This window comes from Sphaerodactylus townsendi, linkage group LG07, assembly GCF_021028975.2.
Source record: "Sphaerodactylus townsendi isolate TG3544 linkage group LG07, MPM_Stown_v2.3, whole genome shotgun sequence".
NCBI classification, from domain to species: Eukaryota; Metazoa; Chordata; class Lepidosauria; order Squamata; family Sphaerodactylidae; genus Sphaerodactylus; species Sphaerodactylus townsendi.
Window position 1 is genome coordinate 53,516,416 of NC_059431.1, and position 23,440 is coordinate 53,539,855.

Sequence of the window (23,440 nt, forward strand, 5' to 3'; positions counted from 1 at the left end):
TTTGTATGTGGTGTGAGTCTCTTATCCTTGTAAAGTCCTAATAGATATATTTCCGGATCCATATTAAATTGTGTGGCCAAAATAAGTGGCATCTGTTTATTTATTTTAACCCAGAAACTTTTAATTTTTTTACAGTTCCACCAAACGTGCTACTGTGCAGTGGCAGGAAGAGGAGATCTTGGGTTTCCCCTTTTAAAAACTTTTTCAAGCCGCTGTGCAGCGACAGGGAGGCAGTCTCGTCTCCAGGTTTTTTTAAAAAGTTTTCAAGCCGCTATGCAGTGGCAGACAGGGAGATCTCAGGTTCTCCTCCCCCGCTTTTTTTTACTTTTTCAAGCCACGTGCAAAGGCACGGAGGAGGGATCTCTGTTTTTAAAAAACTTTTCAGGCACGCCGAGCCTGAATATGTACGAGCCAGTGCCTTCTATTCGGATCGGCTCTTATTTGGGCAGGACATATTTTGGCCAAGTTTGGCCTGAATATGCCCAAATGCACCTGGATTCATCCGAAATCCAGGATTCGTCATGCCCAAATCACCTAAGTGTCACTACAATGAAGAGATGGGTATGGTCACCCTAGGGATCTAAATACTTGTTCTGAGAGCTGCCTAAGGAGAAGATACTAAGCATAATACTTATAATTCTGAGCTTCTGTTCTCAGGACCTAAGAACATTACCACCATGTTAGCAATATTCAGTATGTTTTTTCTCTAAACTTGCTGAAGATGCTGCTGTCTGAAAGCTTGTTTTGAAGAATTTAAACTATTTAAGTGGCATGTGAGTCCATTGAAAAGATTATGCCCTTCACTATATGTTTTGGGTTTTCTTTGGAATGGAATGGAAATTTTATTTATATACTGCCCTCACTCAAAAGGTGCAGGTCAGTGTACAACAGCATAATAGCAATATCAATCAGCATAAATAACAATAATCGTAATACCAACAATAACATCAATAATAATATCTCAAATATCAAAATCAGTAATCATGACATAAATATAACATTTCATAATGGCATAATAACAGCATAACAGCATAATAACTGATTATATCATAAAAATAATAATATAACATCAAACAACAAAATTCACAGTAGATATGACATCCTGACTAATAATGTGAGTAAACTTCAGATGGCAACTTTCTATTCCATAATACATTTACAGAAGACACCCTAGGACTAAACAGCTATACAATTCATTGCAGTGTCAGCATAGTAAACTAAAGCCAACAACTAATCTAAACAGCATCTCATCACTCCCTATATCTAATACTACCTACAAAATTGCCAACAATATAACAATTTCACTACCTAAATTTCTAAACTATCTAAAACAGTCTTAATACTATCATCCTAATAGGAGGGAAAAACCTCCTATTATATCAACCCTAGAAGCTAACCAGAGAACAGTGTCCACACCACTGCCATCACCATGCTTCTGCTGGGCAATGCCCAGCCTCAGCCATGAAGTGAAAGTCCACTGAGTAGAAATGGGAGTCCCGGCTGCTAAGTGAGCATTGTATGGGGGCCCCTGCCACAGGTTCCCACTGTTGTCGCTATGCTTCTCCTGGGTATGTCCAGCCTTGACCACTGAGTAAAAGTCTCTTACACATTGTATGGGGACCCCTGCCACAGACCCCCCCTGTCGTTGCCATACTTCAGCTCAACTGCTGAGTGGGCACAAGAGTTCCTTATGCATTGTATGGGGGCCCCTGCCACTGGCCCCCATCACTACCTGGGAACCTCCACATCGCCACAAAAGCACTCCACCTTGGTGTCCTTGTTGCTAACGAGTTGCTGGCACTGCCTGTAAACCCACAGCACCACTTGGGCCCACCCCATCAGTTGTTGTCTGGGGATCTCATTTGGATGTTGCTGGGGGCCTCTGCCACTGACCCCCTGCATCTGATATGCCTAGGGATCTCAAAAGCACCTCTCAGCTCAAAGGAGCATTGTTTACTGAGATGCTGCTTGCTGGAACAAAGGTGTATGCCAACTGCTGATGAATACAGATGTGGAGTAAACTGATCCATTTTTAACTCAGTATAATTGAAAAAAGGTACTAGTAACAAGGTGCTAGGGAAAAAAACCCTCGAAGTAGTGAAAACACACACACTCCTAACCCCTCCCAGGTCCTTAAAAATGCTAACCACCAGAGCTCTGAACTACCGGTCTGCTCTGGGTGCCATCTTGAAGGTCTATCTTTGACTTCATATAGATGTTCTTAACTCTTGCTTGACATTGATCCTAAAGTGCTGTAGAACAAAAAAGAGGTCTCCTTACCTTCATTTACATTGCAAACACAAGCATGTCTCAAATGTGAAATTGAGCTTGTGCACCTTCCTTTAGTTCACTATTTGCTGCCTTGGGAACTTGCAGCATCAAGTAACTCAGTGGCTTGTTTCCATGCTGCTTTCTGTAAAATTGCCATTGTCAGCTTATCCTATGCTGTGGACAATTTTGCCATTAATCAGAACCAATGATCTGTTCAAATGAAAGATCATCTCGCTAGCCTGCTCCACAGAAGATATTCAGTGGCAAAGATGCCCTCAATCATCCCAAGGCAATCTGGAATGACTAACAGCATCTCTCCTCCTGCTGCAGTTTATCTTCAATCATGATAGCAATGAGCTGATCACAGGTGCTAAGCTGATTGGGATACCAGCAAAGCAAAATTGCCTTGCCTGTGATACTTATTTAAAGTTAAGATTCTGGGAACTGCTTGGCACCAATATCCAATTCATCAGTACTTTTCATTTTTACTTTTGCATTTGATGATAAAAAGGGGTTCTTTCCTAGGATGTAGAGATGTCCCAGTCTTCTGAATCCCAGTATGCTGGTAATCCAGCTCTTATGTGGTGTCTGTTTCCTCATTTCAGATTGATCTATTCATAGATCAGGTCACTACAAAATTTAACTCCACAGAATAGGCTCAACCATCACCCTGACAATCAGGGCTTCAGCTAATTTGGAAATGCACAATTCGAAAGCTATTTAAATGTGCTAAAATGCCTATTTTTCTGAAGCAAGGACATTCTACATCACTTCTTTCCTTCTGATGGATCATTTGCTGGGAACCCCACCCCCCACAACTCACAAGTGGGTGCTTCAACCCCATTCTAAATATTTTTGTTTGGAAGGCATTGGTACCCAGAGACACCCGAAAAAGCATTGCCCAATACATCTATGGTGCAACGCTATTTGTGAAAGTACGCTTCCCTGGTGCTAGCAAGTGTATACGCAATGGGCCTGCCAAACATGCTATGCCCTGTGGATGTGCAAATTACTGAGTGATAAGAACATGTGGGAAAATTGCACAGATATAGGGATACATAATGGTTTTCTGGAGTTGCCATGGGAGGGTTTGGAGGGCATGGGCTGTAGCCGACCAGTGTCCACATCTGGTTATTTGTTGCTGTGAAGATCCACTCCATCTTGCATCTAGAGAACTGTGCTGCAGAACAACTCAGAGCAACCAACAGTCCCATTACCACAGTGGACAGATAGGACATGCCCTTGGGTGCCTAATAAATGGAAAGGAAGACTTGCCCCACTCATGAACATGCTTAGTGGTGGGAACCCACCACACAATCTTGTTCTGACACACAGAGCACCAGCCATACTTCCAATCCATGCCCTGAGTTGGGGCACATCAGCCACACGCCCCCTGAACAATGAAAATGTACACAATAGTTTAAACCATAATGCTGTTATGTGAGGTCTCAAAAGGACCATATGATGCACACAGTGGATCCCCAATCTGGCATTTAGCACAAGCATGAGTGGATTGGCATGTCCACTGTGGAGGTCCTGCAGGTATGTGAATGGGCCAAAAAGAGTGGGTGTGCAATTGTATAGTCAGCTATTTTCTATTTTCTATTTTCAAGGTAGAAGCAAAGTGTGCAGTTGCATAGCGCCCACAGGGTGGGGGGTGACGCCCCAGTTGGAGCAGTGGTGGGGGTGGTCAGGCCGACGAGGGTGCATGGCAGGGGCATGGTGGGTGCGTGGGTGTGGTGAGACCGCGGCAGAAGCAGGAGCGCAGGGCGCATGTGCACCCCGGCACAGTTTCCCCTCATTCTGCCTCTGCAATTGTGCCATCTATTTCAGGCACTAATTTTGGCTGTGTTTATTGCTGATATGTTATATTGGAAATTTATGCCTAGGTATTTAAAATGCTTGACCTATTCTATTCTATTGCCGATTATTCCCCACTTATGTGGCTTCCAGGTTTTTGAAAAGACAAGGACTTTTGATTTCTCATTGTTCAGTTCCAATCTATTTATCATGCAGCAATTCAGCAAAGCAGCAATTCAGAAAGCATTTCAAACCCACTTGTAAAAAAGACAATAAAACTGCATCATCGGCATAAAGTAATAAGGGCATGTGTAAAGATCCTAAATGAAAGCTATGACCATCAAATCTAGATTAAAAAGTACAAAATCATTTAAAAACAGGTTAAACAAGGAAGGAGCCAAACTACCACCATGCTTGACTCCTTTATTAATAAGATTTTTTTGAATTAGTTTCCCTGTCACGGGACGTTTAATTTGACAACTCATAGAGGTATGATGTTTTTAATAAAAAACAGGAGCCTTTTATCTATATTCATATTTGTTTATTCTATAAGAATAACCTTGGAATAGCATCAAAACATCTTTTAAATCCAAAAAGGCTGTATACAATTTAGATCTCTCTTTTCTGGTGTATTTATTAGCCAAGTGGGATAGAACCATATAGTGGTAAAAAGTGGTCTTTTCTTCATGAAAGCCCATGTGCTCCAGGCCCAATTTTCTCTGCTATTCAACAAGTTAATCTGGATAATAGATATTTGGCATAACGTTTCCATATTATAGAGAGGAGATTGGTTGGTCTAAAATTAGCAGGGTTCATATAATTTATCTTTTTTTAGAAGGGTACCACTATCACATTTGTCCAAGGCTCTGGCATTAGACTAGTTTTATTTATTAATGTGAAAAGGGTGGCGCACAAAGGTGCCCACCAGTCTGGATCTACTTTAAGATTTCTGATATTAACACATCTGGACCTGGAGCTTTCCCTATTTTAAGCTGGCTAATTAGTTTTATTATTTCAGCGGATGTTACAGGTGATAGATCATCTATAGGGAGATTTGAATGATTCGTTTCGTGCATTGCCTTCTCATACAATAGATCTGAAAAATGTTGGAATAATGTATGAAGAGAAATAATTGACAAAGGCTGTTTTTGCACGGTCAAAATGTCCCTGTGTGAGCATGGAAAATATTTCTGTGCTCCCGATAATTCTGCATGGTCCCCAGAGCTGAACCAGGTTTGCCCTGGGGTTGCCCCAGGGTTGCCCTGCAACATTCCCTTTGCTTCACAACTTGCAAAACTTGCAAAATTGGAGGTTCTTTTCAAATATCCCTGTTTGACCCTGTGCTGTGCAAAGTCAATGGGAGCAAAACAGGAGCATTTTTCCCACCTCGCTGCTCTGGCCCACCCCACCAATCAACAGGCGCCGGGAGCAACAAATGTTTGCATTGGTTCAGGAAGTGCTTGCAGTTGCTTGAGAGACTTGCTTCCCCCCTTATGTGTCTTGGCTTTGGAGCCAGCGAATGTGTGGATTGTGGAGGGGAGTGCAGATGTGGGGGGAGCGGTTTCCCTTTCTGCTTTGGAGCCAGCAAATGTGTGGATCACAGAGGGGAATTTGGGGTGGGGTGGGGAGCCATTTCCCTTTGTCTTTTGTCAAGCCATTCCTTCTGTCTAAATCCATGGTTTCTCCCTTTGAGTTTTTCCCCACTGCAATAAAAGTCATGTTTCTTATCAACACAGAAGGAGTTTTGGGTTCACAGTCATTTAAAACTAAACTAGTGAAAGTGAGTGTGGGAATGGGGGAAACAGCCAATTAGAACGTGGGACATGGCGGTTATCCACACATGTGTGGAAGAGATCATGGAAGAGATTGTGGTGCAAATGGAAAAAAGATGTGGGCTAGTGCGGAAATAGCACCAGGGAGCTGGGTGGAAGGAGAAACTGCAACAAATCAGCTGCAGTATGTAAGAACCTGGTTCTACTCCAGGGCATTTTGACCATGCAAAAATGGCCAAAGAAGGGGCATTAGTATGAAAGCACCAGTTACTATAGCCCAAAGCTGCTTTGAATTATTTGATGAAGTAGGATGGAAGATTGGTTCCCATTTTTAATTTATGAACTCATTTCTTTTATTTTTAATGGGTTGTTGTAACTGGTTTTTAAACACAAAGAGACCTGTTTTTTTTTTAAAAAAATAGGGCAGCTGGAAAGGCAGGACCATATTTGATGTTCCCATCCTCTTGGAGGAGGTGATCTGTTGGGGAGTACTTGCTTCACATTCAATCATGAGAGCAAGTATTGGTAATAAGGGAGGAATCCAGCCAGACTCTCTCTAAGTTGCGAAAGTAGGGATAGGTGGTCATCCTTCAACCTGTTCAAACCAGGGCAGGGCTCCCTGAGGACATTATCCTGCCCTCAGTAAGGGCCATGACATTAATGTTGCCATATTGTCTTGCTGTCCCTTGACCATGTTCAGCAAAAGGGAATGTGTAGGAGCATCTATGGCCAAACAAGCATGGAGGCAAAAGCTGATGGAAGAACAGGAGGCAGATAGGTGCTATGAGTCTGTCATGTTGATATCCCAATACAGGTTGACTTGATTTGAGTCTGTCATGTGGTCAATATGTTGCGTAATTGAAAATCTGCCCCAAAGAGAAGATAGGCTTGTGTGTGGAGAAACCCTATCATCCTAAGGAAACTGGGTATCCTCTAGCAGGCAGAGTGTTCTTTTCTTCCCTTCAAATCTCATTGAAAAAGGTGGAAAAACTTTTCATACACTCTCTGCCTTTTTTCCTCACATTTTCTAAAAGCTTGTACACCATCAAAGAAAAATTACTATTTGTAACAATCAGATTATAGATGCCAAGAGGTGTTGCTAATCAAGTCATTGAGTCCTTGTTTCTGCATGTAAGTGGTTGGCTTGCTGTTGCTCTCAAATGTGGAGCCAATTAACCACTCTTTAATCACAGACTTGGTTTCATGCACTATGTCGATAAATGTATTTGATTAAGCTATACTTCAGGTATGCTGTAAAACAGTAGTAATAATAATAATTTTAGATCAGTTGTTTCACTTCTTCCAAATGACTCTGAGCAAGTCAAAACAGAGGTTGTTTCCTCCAAGATGCTTATAGAAACAAAATAAAGTAAAATGTTTCACTATAGATCAGGGTCTGGAAAAAGTACACATGAACAACAAGTATAAAAAAGCTATGTTGGTTCAGGTAAATATACTGATAAACAAAACACTCTGCTTTTAAGAGACTCCAGTCTTTATACCTTTAGGGTTATTTGTTTGTTTCTTTATTTGATTTTTAACCTGCCATTTCTTGACTAAGTTGCACTCAGGGCAGTGTACAACATATATCATGACAATTAAAATTACAAATTTCACAATATTAAGTATAATTTCACAATATTTTGATACCATTACAATTCTCAATACTTCTTCTTTAGACACTCTAATGGTGCCCTAACATACATAATGGAAAGCTAGAGGGGGGGAAGAAAGGGAAGGGAAGCAACTAGTTAATTCTCTGTACAAAGATAAAAGGGAATAAACACCAGGTAAATTCAATATGGTACAGGGAGGGAAGGAGAGAAGCCAGCTAGGTGGAAACAGTCACAGTCCTTAACCATAGGCCTGGTGGAACATCTCAGTCTTACAGGCACTGTGGAATTGCAACAGATCCTGAAGGGCCTAGATCTTACTTGATAAAAAGTTCCACCAAGGCAAAAACAGAGCTGAAAAGGCTCTGGCTTAGGACAGCCTGATGGTTTTTGGATGAGGAACCAGCAGTATGTTGTTCCCTGCTGTACTAATGGTCTTTGAGAGGTCTATCAAGAGAGGCAGTCTTGCAGGTCATTTCATGATGAATTAAATGGATAAGGCCAAAGAAAGTTAGATAGGGAGTGATTTATAGATGAAACACCAACTGAGAGTTATTCTTCATGACCATTGGAGTGCAACCTATTCCCCCCCCCCCCACCACCAGTGAAATATAGCCTTAGAATGTATAATCTGGGAAATGAAAACTCAGAGGAACACTCCTTTTAGTTTTGTGGGGCTCTTGCGGAAATAACATGAAATGGCAGAAACAAAAAAATTAGCTTTCATTTACAGATGAGTTAATAATAAAGACACTGCTGATTTCTTATTCACCCTTGGTTATGGTGACAAAATGGAGGAGCACAAACTGCTTTGAGTCCCCACTGGGGAAAAAGTAGGGGTAGAAATGAAGGAAAATATAACAAATTGAAAAAGAAAATGTATTCTGAGCATGCTACAGCTAAAATTAACCAAGTATTAGAGAGGATATATGAAATAATGTTAAAATATAATAAAATATAAACTCAGTGGAATAACGAGAAAGGACGCCAAACTGAATATGTACCAATGAATAATTCTGGGGGAAAAGGAACTAATTTAATGAATATAATCCTCTGTCTTGGTCAGTGAAATGAGAAATGCAAAATACTGTTATCTTGGAAAATGTGGTCTTGCCCATTAAAATGTTGGGATTAATATTTATAATTTCTATAGCACTTGAGATAATTGCCCTTTCCCCATTTAACTTGATATCAACTCTAAAGTGCCACCATTGTATTATTTTTATAGTGGTCTTGCACAACAACCATACAATTAACAATGACTTAACAGAATTAGAAAAAAATTCTTATATATATGATCAGATAGTGATATAATACCAGTAGTCTTGTCTGGACATGGGCATTTAATTTTTTTTTACACTAGTTATGTCAGGACAAATAACAACCATCAGTGGAGATTTGTTAACTCGAGGATAGTTCATCAATGCAAATACTTAATTCCTATAACAAAGATTAAAATACAATATTAAAAATAAAAAAGCCAAGATATGTTTACTTTGTATGACAATAAAGTCTAGTGAGTCTAAAGTTCTTCGCACGTCATTCTTTTTGGCTGAGGTGGGGGTATAAGGAAGGGTTTCCAAAAGAAGTTTGGATATGGCTTTAGATTCTCAAGACAAAAACAGAACATTGTTTGTGTGGTCACTATTCCAAAAACATGCCATGTGACATGGCCCTTCCCAAGAGGCTGAGCTTCCAGTTGGCAGGTTGGAATCCAAAGTCTTTGAGGTGGGCAGACTAGGGGTGTGCATTTGAATATGCTGAACTGAAAAAAAATGTGGCAATCTGGATCAAGCCAAAAATCTGAAAGCTGGAAAGTTTTTTTTTTTTGGGGGGGGGGGCTTTTATGGACTTTCTGTAGCCCCTCTAAGGGCATGGAGTGAATTCAAAACAATCTAAAGCCTGGTTGTGGTGGGCTTTCCGGGCTGTGTGGCCAAGGTCTAGTAGATCTTGTTCTAGCATGAAAGACGCTGTCTTTCCATCCTGAAAAATCTGCAGTTGCAGAACATGTCTTAAACAAAACTGGACATAACCTACAAACCCGGAAAACCCACCACAACCAGTTGAATCCGGCCATGAAAGCCTTCGACAATACAAATTTAAAGCCTAATTGTGAGGTTGGTGATTGGGCTTTAAATTATAACCCTCACCTCACCTCACCTCACCTCACCTCACCTTACCTTGTGAACTAGTTTAGCTTGTGCACTCCAGCACATACCAGCTGGGTGAACTTGGGCTAGTCACAGTTCTTTGGAGCTCTCTCAGCCACACCTACCTCACAGGGTGGTTGTTGTGAGGGGGGAAGGGAAAGGAGTTTGTAAGCCCCTTTGAGTCTCTTTGCAGGAGAGAAAGAGAGGATATAAATCTAAGTCTTCTTCTTCTCTTCAAACCTAACTTGGCAGGTTGTCTGCTGGGCTTCCATGTTGGTTTGGCTGGGCTGGCCACTCCCTTTGCTGGATTTCACTGGAAAGAGCAATCTCATGTTGCCCCTTTCTGCTTTTTGTCTGGTTTCCAGGATAACAAGAAGGAGGAGGAGATACATTTTGAAAGGACAGGAGTTTTCCTGTTTGGCCGATGGCTGCAACGCACTTTGCATTGCATTTTTGCTAGGCTGTTGTGTATTACAACAGTCCATAGAAAGGGGAGGGTGGTGTCAGAATCCTGAATAATCACCTTTTGCTAAAGTGCTTTATAGCTTCTGCTAGTAACCCTTTAATCCAGGGGTCCCCAAACTTTTTAAACAGGGGGCCAGTTCACTGTCCCTCAGACTGTTGGAGGGCCGGACTAAAAAAAACTATGAACAAATTCCTTTGCACAAATGATTGTAAAATGTTTGATTTCACCTTTCAGCCTTTCTGTCATGGTCTATTTTTAGAACAGTGACCAAAGTATGTCAAGTACAGGGTGGGCTCCAAATATTGTTGGGGAGGCTGTGGAATACCTTTCCCTGTAAAAAAAAAAAAAGCAGAAATTTCCCAATGAATCATTCCATCTAACCCAGGATCAGGTATCTTCCTGGGTTCTTTCCTCCCTAGCAGCCAGCGAGCGATTCGCCAGCCTGGCTGATGCCAATGGGAGTGAGGCAGAACAGAAAGCCTGAGAGCAACACATGGAGTAGTCGAGAGGGAAGGGCAGAGCAGGCGTTGCCACATGTAAGGTTTCCAACTCTGGGTCAGAAAATTCATGGAGATTTGGGGGTGCCATCATGTAACTGCAATCAACGGCCATTGGGGCCGGTTCCTCCTCTCCCTCGAGCCCCCACTGCACATGAATGGAGCCATCGCTGCCATGCCTGGCGGGCCGGATAAATGCCTTCAGGGGGCCACATTTGGCCCCCGGGCCGTAGTTTGGGGACCCCTGCTTTAATCCCTTTCACAGTGTCAACTGCTGTGTACATAACTTGGGGCGATCTATTGTCTTCCTGGTGGGAGGCTGGTAACTTATAGCTCATTTATGTCAGTGTGCTCTGCTGTGTGTGTGCCTCTGCCCTAATCTCTGCTGGCCTTGCTTCAAAGAATGTCTTAGCTTTACCTGGGCCTCCTCTGCATTCCTTCCCTTTGTAGTGCCAGGCAATCAGATAATGGCTCTCACCTCACTAGACATAAACATTACTAACCTCCCAGCTTTTCCCACCAGTCAGGTGAGGGGGGGGGGGGCTGAAACTGATCCTATATCTCCCTTTGTCTTTCCCACATTCTTCAGATCTGGCTATGAAAAGTATGGTACCTTGCCTTGCATAGACTTCCAATAAAGACTACTGTATTCAATATCAGAGTCTGGTTAATGTCTACAGACAGGCAACCTTACAGGTGGTAATGGGGCAGAAAGTTAATGCGGTTAATAGGATTCCAGGTTAGGGACAACATTGCTCTTTGGTCAATCACAGAAGGTGTTTTTTGGCCTGGATTTCTTTCAGATGTTTTTATGCATGGCCAAAAAGCATGAGAAGCAGTAAAGTTTCAGCAGACCCCATTACAGACAGACGTTTGAGAGAGTTCAGTGCAAAGCTTGCCTTTAGCGGCTGCTTCTCTCTCTGAGTTTATGGTGCTTTGATTTGCATTACTTCCTGCCTGCATTAGATTCCTGCTGCTGGCATGCTGCGTGGAGAAAGAGACATCAAATGGTTTGAAATAACTTTATTTTTTTAAAAAAATGTGAAGTGTGCTTGTTGCATCTTTTTGGCTTTGACTGTTGATGGGTTGAGGAGGAGGGCTCAGGGCCCTTCAGTTGCCTTGGGGTTAGTTTGGTTTCCCTGTAGCTTTTTAAGAGATGCTCAAGGGGTTTTTTTTTGCATGATTAGGTCAATTGTCTATTCCACACAGCACAGAAAAGACGTCTGTGGGATGTCTGTTTTTGGCTCTATCCCACCTCTCCCATTCTACTTCCGCCCTTCCCAATGTTTGAGACGGCTTTTAAAAACTTTATTTCACACAAGCCTCTAGTTTAAACGAAGCATCTCTCTCCTACTGTGGCAGAGAGAGTGAAAGGGTGTGTGTGTGTCTGGTGGGAGGAGGGAAGGGGAGGGGGAGAGAATATCAGCTGTAGCACATGCCCCCCCCCTTCAGCAGTGTGTAGTCTAGGGAATTGCTTGGACTCTTTTATTGGTGAGGAATTATTTTGGGGGAGGGCTACCAATATAATAGCAATAACAGTATAATCTATATCTATAAATGTGAAATACCACTGACTGACTCACCAACAGAACTCAAAAACCACCGAAGCCACACACATGAAATTTGGCACACCTGTTCCTTACGTACTCCAGGTGCTCACTAAGAAAGGATTTCCCAAAATATTCACTTTCACTCGATTTATTACCTATTTACTGTTTTAACTGCTCATCTCTGGCCATCTGAGCGAGCATTCTAAGGGCAAACCAACTGCTCAGTACACAGACATGCTGCATGAACATTCTAAGGGTGACAGTTAAACACAATACAACAACCTTTATTAGGCATATTAAAATAGGCTCCAGAGCATTACAGACATTTCTGAAGTACAAATCAAAAGTACATTCAAAACACAGACAGATAAACTGTATCTAGCATTGGATGTTACTTAGAAAATTCTGTCACTTGTAAAAGAAATTTTGCTACTTTTTCCAAGAGCATGGCCTCTGTGTTATTTAACAAAAGCTCCACAACAGAGTTGTCAGAGTCTCTTTCAGTTAAACACCACCAGCTTCATGTCCTTCACCAACTGCACTCTACCACCGCCCTCCACAACGCACGTGAACCTATTTGAAAACAAACCCATCAGTTCACAGACAGGCTGTGAGGAAATATGCTGCATGTCACCCCAAAGTTCACAAACAAGCTGCAAAAAAGTATGCTGAATGTCACCCCAAAGTTAACAGACAGGCTGTGAAAAAGTACTCCACCCACCCTCACATTAACAACACCGCTACAGCCAAATACTATCCAAACAGATTACAAACCACACTATCACCTTGGACTACTAAACATTTGTCAGTTTTTGCATATGGACATCAGATTGATTACTGTGGAGACAAGTTTATTGCTCTTGGCCTCCAATCACCCTGTGCTTGGTGTCGTGCTCTGAAGTGGCGGGATGAGTCCCGAAGAATGTGCTGCAGTGGCGGTATGGTCCAACTCCCTGCCCTTCAACCCTACCCTGAACCCCATTCACAGCCTTCTCACTCATCAGCATCCAATTGCAGAACACTTCCTTTCTGCATCCTGAAAATACAACGGCTGCTTCCACATGACGTCTTTTGGAGCCCACCAGGTGAAAGAGAGCAATAACACATTGCATTATAAAAAGACAACTACAGAAGCTGCTGCAAAATATGCGAAACCCATCAATCCACAGACAGGCTGTGAGGAAATATGCTGCATGTCATTCCAAAGTGCACAAACAGGCTGTAAAGAAGTATGTTGAATGTCACCCCGAAATTCATAGAGAGCCTGTGATGAAGTATGCATAGCGAAGCACGGGTGCCCTGCTAGTAGCAATATATAGCAATTTAAAGGGCTTTAATAAAGACAGCAGTCTTAAGATCTGTGCCTTCAAGACTGAATTGGTGAGTGGAGTAAAGAGAACCAGGGAAAGGAGAGGCCTAGCAGACTTCAGCAAGCAACTGCAAGGCAAGCACTGGGCTGCCTCCTCTCATGTAAACAGAGAAATGCCAAGAGACCATACTACAGCCTCACTGTGCAGATAAAAGCCTCAAGGCAAGAAGGCTATGTATCATGGGCCTCTATCTGTTTATGTTTTAAGTGGGCCTTGATCTGAGTCAAGCAGCTGCCAAAGCAGCATTTATTAGCAGAAGTTATTTCTGCAGAACCTCCTATATTATGGGGACTTCAGGCTTCCTGAAGTCCCCCAGGTTTCCTATTATTTGCTGACATGTTATTTAGAAGAACTTTTCCAAATGAGCACTTTTTGTGGCTAAGACATGTGACCACCAACTCGGGTGAATTTTAATGCATTTGTTGCTTTTACTTCTTTTATTTGATATGTATGTTAAATAAAACGGTTAAAATGCCTTAAAGAAATAATCAGTTAATTTTTAATCAGTTAATTTTTTAAAATACAGAAATCTGGAATATTTCTTCTGTGTTTCAGTATACCTGTCCTGGCTGCTGCTCATTCTTCAAGTTCAAGGAAGATGAATGTAAATAAACCACCATCTTGCCATTGCCTCTCAATTAACAATCTTCTTTGCTTCCCAGATTCAATTTCCAATCCTTAATTTGTCTTCTTTGGTAGCAGGAGCTTGGCTGCTAAATGTGTTGTTCTAGTCATGTTGAGCACAAACAAATGTACTGCAATGGAGCCCCAGAAACTCATGGAGCATCTTGAACAGCACACCTGGAGACCATGGAAATGTTGGTGTTGTATTTTCTGTTACTTTCAGCCAGAATGTTTAACAAGGGTTGCTTCAATGATTTTCCCATCCTTGTTGATGGAACTGTTCACCCAATCTGGACAGATTGTATATCTCTCACTCCATGACCTTCAAAAGAAAACCTGCCAAACATGTGAATGCAGTACAAAGCCAGACAAATGAGAGGAACCAAATTTCTCTCCTAAAGGGAGAACTAGTGCAGCAATTAAGGGAAAGGACATGTTATACCATCTGGGTGCCCAACCTGAAGTGGCACAGGCATAGCAGGAACCTTCCATTTGACGTATTTGATCTACTGAATAATCTATTTTTTTATATAGATTTTTATTGTATAGAATATGTATACATTTTTTTTACATTCATTATCTTCATTTCATCTATACATTTTTTCATCCCCCCCCCTTATCTATTGATTGTTTTATGCAAGCAGCAGGAGATTCATTCTTCTTATTCTCTTATTCCATAGTTCTTTGTTAAATCCGGCTTCTTCCATCCATGTTTCATAGACTGTCCATAATTTCATGATATCTTCCATCTTTTCTTCCCATAGTTTATTTTTTGTCAGTCTCTCAAAGATCTCTAACTGTATTTGTTCCCATATGTATTCCAACCATTTTGACACTGTCCATTTTTTATTATCTTTCCAGCCCAACGCCAACACTGCGTGTGCTGCTCTAATCATTATTTTATACATTGGTTCCAAGCTTCTATTCACTCTTTTATCATCCATTATCCCCACAATTAATAATTCATTATTTATATCAATTTTTACTTTTACTAACTGTTCAACATATTTCAATATATTTTCCCAAAACTTTTTCACCATTTTACATTCTATCCACATATGAGTGTAATATGCTCCTTTTTCTCCACAATGCCAACATTTTGGGCTTAGTCCTTTTATCATATATGCTAGTTGTATTGGGGTTCTGTACCATTTAAGTAAAATCTTTCTTTCTAGTTCCACATATTTTTCAACTTCTTCATACTCTCCATGATTCTTTCTATTTTTTCAGGATCTAAGATATTTTCTTTCTCCCATTTTTGATTTAAAGTTCTTACCATAAATTCTTTATCCTCTACCATATGCTTGTATACTGCTCCTATAATTTTCCCTTGTGATATTTCGTGGAGTTTTAACCATTGAGTTATTATACAATCATCTTTTATTCTAAATTTCCTTAGTTTTTCCCATAAGCCTCTTATCGCCAGCCAATTTTCTCTCCCTCCCAGTTCTATTAAATTTTGTAATGGTATAATTTCTCCTTCACTAACTAAATCAGAAACTTTATGTATTCCTTTTTCTTTCAAATTCTTTATGATTTTCCAGCCTTCTATTCCAGTCACGCTTGCCACTGGGGATCTATCCAGAATGCCAGGCATCCATTTATTTCTCCATTTTTCCCATATATCCATATTCACTTTTCTTGGGCCTAGCACTCTATGTTTCATGTTTTTATAGTCATTAGTATAAATTCCATAGTTGCCTACTCCTTCATTTACTTCGTTTTCAAACTTTAACCATTTTGAGGTATTATCTTCATTAATATCTATTAAACTCTTTATCTGGAATGCCTCGAAATATTCCTGAGTTTTCGGTATCCCCCATCCTAGAAGGCCATTTGGCATATACACTATTTTATTCATCACTCTAGCATTTTTTAATTAAATATCCATGCTTTTATTTTTCTATCCCACTCCTCAAATTGTTTTTTGTTAATTTCCATTGGTAATGTTCTAAATAAATAAGAGATTTTGGGTAGCAAACACATCTTTATTGCTTTTACTTTCCCCGTTATAGACAGGTTTTTAGCTTCCCAACTTTTTATCTGATTTTGTATTTTTTTCCATCTGTTTTCATAATTATATTTATACATCCTATCTTTTCTAGTAGAAATTATAATTCCTAGATATTTAATTTTCTTCTTTAATATCTCTTTGTTAAACTGTTTCTTTTCTATGTTCATTCCTAGTATTTCTGTTTTATCCATGTTTACTGTTAACCCTGAATAGTTCTTAAAATCTTCCAAAATTATTTTTAATTCTTTCATTGTATCCTCAGGATTAGTTGTTATTAATAATACATCATCTGCAAACATGTTTATTCTGATTTCTTCCTTATTTATTTTATATCCTTTTATTCTTCCATTATTTCTAATTCTATTAGCTAGGAACTCCATTGCCATTACGAACAGGGACGGAGACAGCGGGCAGCCCTGTTTTACTCCTCTTCTACTGAATAATCTAGAATACTTTTTCAGTCTAATGTTTTTATAAGTTTTTACTTAAACAGTAAAAAAAACAAAGATCTGTACACATTCTGCAGTAATATTCATTTTTAATCCACACAGTGCAAGAAAAAAAAATGTCTTACAGAAAAACCGTGGCACCCAGATATATGAATGTGATGTGATACTCATTACAAAGAGATACTGATAATAAATGTGGACATGTGTGTTTAGTAAGAGAGACACAATTAGATTTGGTACTTTGAGGAGGATGGATACATTATTTATGCCTATATATCTTCCACTGTGTGAGAACTGAGTGGGTTGCAGTTGTACCCAATCATCTTTCTAAAATGCCATAAAAATGCTTCCAAATTGCCTCAGATCAGGAAGAAATTGTATTGCAACTTATATGAGAGGATTTTTTTATCCTCTTGACATTTCTCTGCTAGCAAACACTTTCACACTTTTTTGTTCATTTCTAATATTCAGACAGTGTGATGGGAAGCTGATAACTGCATCAGTTCTGGCCAGAAATGAAAGTGGCTGTTTGAACTGGTTATCATGCTTTATCTACAGATTGCCACCAGGGAAATGTCCATAAAGGGACATGGTATATAATCTTTTATGAAGTATATTGGCCTTCAGAACAGACTCCCATCCAAGAATCCTATAAACTCCCCAATTCTTGGTATAGGTTTTAAGAAAGACAGTCTCCAATGAAAAAGAACAAATTTTATTTCAGTTATAATATTATCTTTTGTACTGTGCTACTAGAAACCAGAAGATGAAGCAGGCAGAATTTGCTGCTAATTTGCACACACAAGGAACCATTACACATAGAATGCTTACCTTGGGGGTTCCTCAGAGAGCAGTGGGCTTGCAGATGGGTCTCCTCGCTTTTTCTGTTTACACATGAGGAGCCTTTCTCTGTCTGCCCAAAGCTAACTTGCAGATCTAAATGGGCCTCTGCAGCTTTTCCTGGTTCTCTTAACTCAGCCCATCAACTCCTCTTAAAGGCACAGATCTAATCACACCTGTAATTGGAAGATAAAGGGCTTTGTTAAAGTCCTTTAAATTGCATTTATATTGACATACCTTCGATAGCAAGTATATCAATATTGTAGCCCCTTTTCCAACATAACCTCCCTACCCCCCCAAAAAGAGTCAAAGCCATTCCCTGGACCATGCACTGCTGAAGAAGGGCACCATGTGCTAGATCCTTTTTCCTTTCCCTCTAAACATACATATTCTCTCTCTCTTGCTCTTGCTCTCGCTCTCGCTCTCTCTCTCTTGCTCTCTCTTGCTCTCTCTGTCTGCTGCAGCAGCCAGGAAAATTATTTTAAAATATAATCTTGTTTGAAATAAAATTGTGAAAAGCCCTCTTGATCATCAGAGAGGGTAGAAACAGAGCAGGGGAGGTGGGGTGAGGGAAAAAGAGAGACCCTGCTTATGTTGTACCTTTGCAAAAGCCAAAGGGAGAGGCTCTTTTTAAAAATAGAAGCTTGTCTGAAAGAAAGTTTTAAAAATGCCCTCCTAGTCATTGGAGAGGGCCGGGGAAGGTGGGGTGGAGCCAGAAAAAGACTCTTCTTGTGTTGTTCCTATCAATGTAGCAATACAAGGATTTAGAGAAGAGGAGAGGAAGTGTGCAAAGCCACACAAGGGAGTGGGGGGACTGAGACTAAACGAGCTGGGTGTGGCAGAGGGAAGAGGTCCAGGGCAAAGGTGTGCTCACTGGCAACTTGACCTGCTCTGACTGCAAAGCAAAATTAAATTTGTGCTAGAAGTGGTCTCATTTGCTGTGGGGAGAATAGAAAATGAAAGCAGGGCTTGAGGAAATACATCTTACAAGAAATGTTGCAGTGACGCACATTTGCTCCTATCGCACAGCAGGTGGCATGGCATAATTGGCCAAGGAGATTTGCACCCAGGCACAAGAAGTTTTCATTAGTTGATTGTAACTACTATGTGGAAACCATGTTATGTATCATAAGCAATGATTAAGAAGTCCACATCAGGACTGAGTTTTGACCTACACAGGTCTACACTGCTGTTCTCTTAATAGTTCTGCTGGCACAACAAGCAAGGAGTTTGTATCTTGCCTGATATGCAGTGTGATGGGAGACCTTTCAGTTCAAATATGCTCCTTGCTCATTAAGAATGCTTCTTACTTTCTCTTCCAACAATGGCCCCAGGCTCACCTGAGACAATGTTTGCTGCCTGGGGTTGGGAGTGGTCAGAGGGAGGCTGATCTTGCTCACTCTGTGCTGGTAGTGTGCACCCCCAAAGAGGCAGAGACATGCAGCCCAGCTGGCAGCAGATGACTTGGGAGGGGATATGTACCTATGCATGCTCTTTCTACATAGGCTACCCTGCCCCTCTCTTACTAAGATAAGCTGCTGTCTAGCCCCTCCTTCAACTCAGCTTTGGTTTTCCCATCCACTTGCCTTTAAATCTTGGTTATTGCATTTTCAGTTTATGTGCTCCTGTTCTCTAAGAGGTAATGATGATAACCACTTTAGGGCCAGGAAGGAATTTTCCTCCAGTCCAGATTGGTAAGGGATCCTGGAGGATTTTGGCCTTCCTCTGAGCATACGGCAAGGGTCATTGGTAGAGTGGGGGGAAGGTGGTTGCAAATGTCCTGTTTTGTCCTGGGATTAGACTAGATGACCCCTAAGGTGCCTTCCAGCTTCAAGTTTCAATGTTTGTTTTTATGTTTCTGTCACAACTTCTCTTTGGGATTCATCTGTGAAGATGCCAACCACAGATGCAGGCAAAACATTAGAAACAAAATCTACCAGACCACGGCCACACTGCCTGGAAAGCCCACAACAACTGGTCCATCTATAACTCTTCAAATTTCATTCTCTCTTGTGGTTCCCACTTTGTGGAATGCTTCCATATGTTGAGCATTTCACAGAATGTGTAAAACAGAATTGTTTGTTTAAAAAAACAGAATTTTTTTTTTAAAGGAGAAGGAATGCAGTAAATCAGAATTATTCCGGACAATGTTTACTATATGCATTATCTTGTTTTCACTGCATGGTTTTTCTAGATTCTGTAATCCAGATTTTGCATTTTTATGTGCTATGTCTTATCCTGTTCTAATTGAATGGTTTGCATGTTTTCAAATGGTAATACAATTGTTTTCTAACATTGTAATGCAATATTATGACCCTGTTCATTATATGCCTTATAGTGTTCCTATTGCATTGTTCAAAATGTTTTAATCCATCTTGAGTCTCAAAGTCTCAAAGAGAAAGGCAGACTATAAATAAAGTAAATTAGCTAGTAAGTAAATATATTTAGCCAAATTCCCTGTTTATGAATATGATATAATAAAGAACAGCTGCAGCTAACAAAGACTATAGTGAGATCTCAGCCTTTGTGTCCAGCTGGGTTAAGGTTAATCATAACTACATCCCATTGGAAACAGTGGAATTTACTTATAACTATCTTTAGCTAGATCAGAACCCAAGGCAGAACCCAGGTTAGCTCCCCAATTACATAGAAAATTGAAGTTTTCAGAATTTAATATGTGTTCATTGTTTGTATTAGTTTTTCTATAAGCATGTCATTAGAGAAAATTATTATACATAAAAGTTGTAAATGTTTATTTTGGTTCTTCTCTAGACTGTTTAAGATATTACATGCCTCAAAGCGTAATGTCTTTTAATATTTCTTAGCAACTTAAAATGCAGGTGAGACCTGCCACATTATCAGCCTATACTCTTGGGCAGTTGCTTGTCCCTCAGTGTCATACTGTTGGGACCATTTATATGAAATGAGTTGTTTAGGTGAGATCTGGCTTCAGGGCTATTGTTGCCCTGTCCAACATTTACTTGGTGGTCCACAGAGAGTAGTGCTGGTTATTCTCTCAATAGGACAGCCTTATCCTTTTTATTTAAACTAGAAGATAAAAAATGAAGTAACTATGACCTGTGATTCCATCTTCTTGAGGCCAGAAATCATTGCTTGAAGAATGAATCTGACAAAGAAAATGGACAAGTAAAAGCTATAGACAGGGTAACAATGATTTATTGTCTCAAAATGTCTTTGTCCTTCTACATTGGAAAGAGAAAAAGGTTACTGCACTCTGCTGAGCATTGAGGAATTTATTTATGCTGGTGTAAATGTCCATCCTGAAGGGTAATGCTTGTTTTTTTTCAAGACAAAAGGCAAGACCTATTACAGCTACTGTGCCTGTTATCAGAAAAAGACTTCCAGACATAATGGAAATCAATTGGAACAATGTTCACAGCTCCTCTAAGCCACTTGCAAGTTAACAGGGTTTTGTCATAATGTCCCACAAACGTTAGAAGGTATTAGAGCAAGCGTTCTTTATATAATGCTTCATTTCCTCTTCTGTTATGACTTTGGGGAAACTTCTGAATATATTTTATTACATGTGTGTATATAAAAATAAATATTTTCTTAATGCCATCCATTACAGAGAGCATCTTGTCTTACAGTAGTACCATACAAATTATTTGCTGTTTCACTGACTGAGTACTCTGCTTAAGAAATACTGTAATAGTCTGATCCAATCCTTGCTGGCTCTGGCTTCCAAATGAGATTAGGGCCCTGTGGGACCTGCATTGTTTCTGCAGAGCCTGTAAGACGGAGCTTTTTGCCAGGCATTTGACCAGCCTACCTGACCAGAATGTTACTCGTGGCCTCTGTGGGCACGGTGGGTAGGGAGGGAAGTCGCCATCTGAATTGAGTTGGTTTTACTGGATTTTATGTATGCTATACTGTTTTATGGTTATCTATTTTTCACAGCCCTGGGGAGGGGAGGATATAAATGGGGAAAAAAATAAAAAATGTGTCCCATGAAATGCAGTGGGATTTACTCCCAAGTGACTGTGCTTAGGATTGTAGATGTGTAGTTTGATTCTATCCTTCTTTTCCTTCTTAGAAGTTCCTGTAGTTAACTGGATTTACTTGGAATGGGCTGTAGCAGAGGTGTACGGCCTATATAGGGACATGGGATCACCCATGTCTCCAGGCGCATGCCTCTCTGTCATGTAGGGCCCCCCTAGCACACGGCACCAAGCCCTGCCTCCCTGCAGAAAGGCAGGGGCAGAGCTCAGTGGTGGGCAGCCGTGGTCCCTGCCTGGGCCACCCACCACCACCAAGCCTCACCCCTGCCCTCCATGCAGGCCAGTTTTTGCCTTCCCCAGGCCCTGGGGACAGCAGCAGCCCGCCTGCAGAGAGGTGGGGGGGCAGGGCTCAGTCTGATCCCCTGTTCCAAGCCCCGCCCCAAAGGCTACAGTCCGTTTGCATCCATATCCTAGGCATGTTTAATCTGAAGTATATCCCATGGAATCCTGTGGGATTTACCCCTAAGTAAGATTCAATTACAGATCTCCTGTATAATGGGTTGTGGGCTGGAAACAAAGCTTAAAAAGGTATCACAAACATATTTGAGACACTGATGTGCTGCTGTACATCCAGCAAGGCTCAGGCCCTCCACTTTCCATGACAAGTGGCTTCTAATGTTCCCCCAAGTTCAGAAAATAGGTTGCAATGTGAAGAAAGTTGCTGTTATTGTGAAGAGGGGTAGAAACACTGCTGAGCCTTGACAAGGTGCAAATAGATTCAGAATGCAGGCAACAGCAACTTTCCATATGCCATCTGGTTTGATTAATGTTTATGGATTACTGTCATGGGGCCTGTAGCCACTGTGCAGTTTTCATTGCAGGCCACTGAACTCTGGCTCCTGCTGCCTGACTGCTGCTTAGCTTAGTTTGGCTGGAGGCTTTGTTGGTTTCACAGTGTACTTGGCTGTGGAGGGCTTGTTCTTCAGAACTGGTTTACAGAAGAGCGGAAAGGCAGTTTACTGATGCACTTGCTATACATATGCCTGATGTTGGCACTCTCTTTGAATCCTCATGGCTTTGTCCAGAAACAGTTGTGTTCTGGTGGAGAGTTTGTGGGGATTATCTTTGCCTCGCATGGGCCAGAAAATTCATTCAGGATTCAGTTTCACAGGGTTGTCATACACACCAGCTGAAACTAGAATGCTATTCCTTTGCCAAGTTGTGGCTAATTCTAACTGCTCTTGGAATCACTGTCTGGGGTTGGTATTGTACTGCACAGAAGATACTGAAACTACTTATCTGAATTATCTAGGAGACAGAGGAAGCAGGAGAAACCAGAGTGTCTCTGCCATGCCTGTCATGGCCATAGCTCAGAGGCAGAACACAATCATTCAGTGGCCCATGCTCAATCTCTGGCATCTTTGGTTTAAAAGGTTCTCAGACAGCAGCTGCTAGTTGTAGATAATACTCATTTAGAGTTGGTAGAAGGCAGCTTTGTATTTTCAAAGAAAAAAATTCAGATAGCATCATGGGCCAAATGACGTTGAAGATCCTAGGTAGACCACAAAAGTAGTAAAAGTTACAATAATTCTGAGAGAGCATAAATCTCTCTGTAATTGTGAATGGTCTTAGATACAGGTAGTAGATTCTGAGGCTTTTTGAAAACCAGCTATCACAGTTTTGTTTCATTTGAGACTGAAAGTAAAGATTTTGGGGGCTAAGGCCTAGGATTGGTTAAAGATAATTTGTATTGCTGATTATCATACTATATTGCTATATTTAGCTATTATAATGTTTGCCAGCCTTGTTATATTTCAGAGTGTATATGTCTCTAGCAGATAATGTTCCAGCTATGAAATCCTAACATATGATAGTTCCAAATTACCTATGAGTTGATCACTATTAGATCTTAACGGGTACAATATTTTGGGAAATGTAATCCTGTTTTGCAAACTCTGGCCCAGATTGGGAGACAGTGTGCTAAATAGAAAACCCAGTGTATCAATTAATCACATGATTCTAGGGTAGAGACTGAAATTGTAGAACAGGCTATTTTTCATTG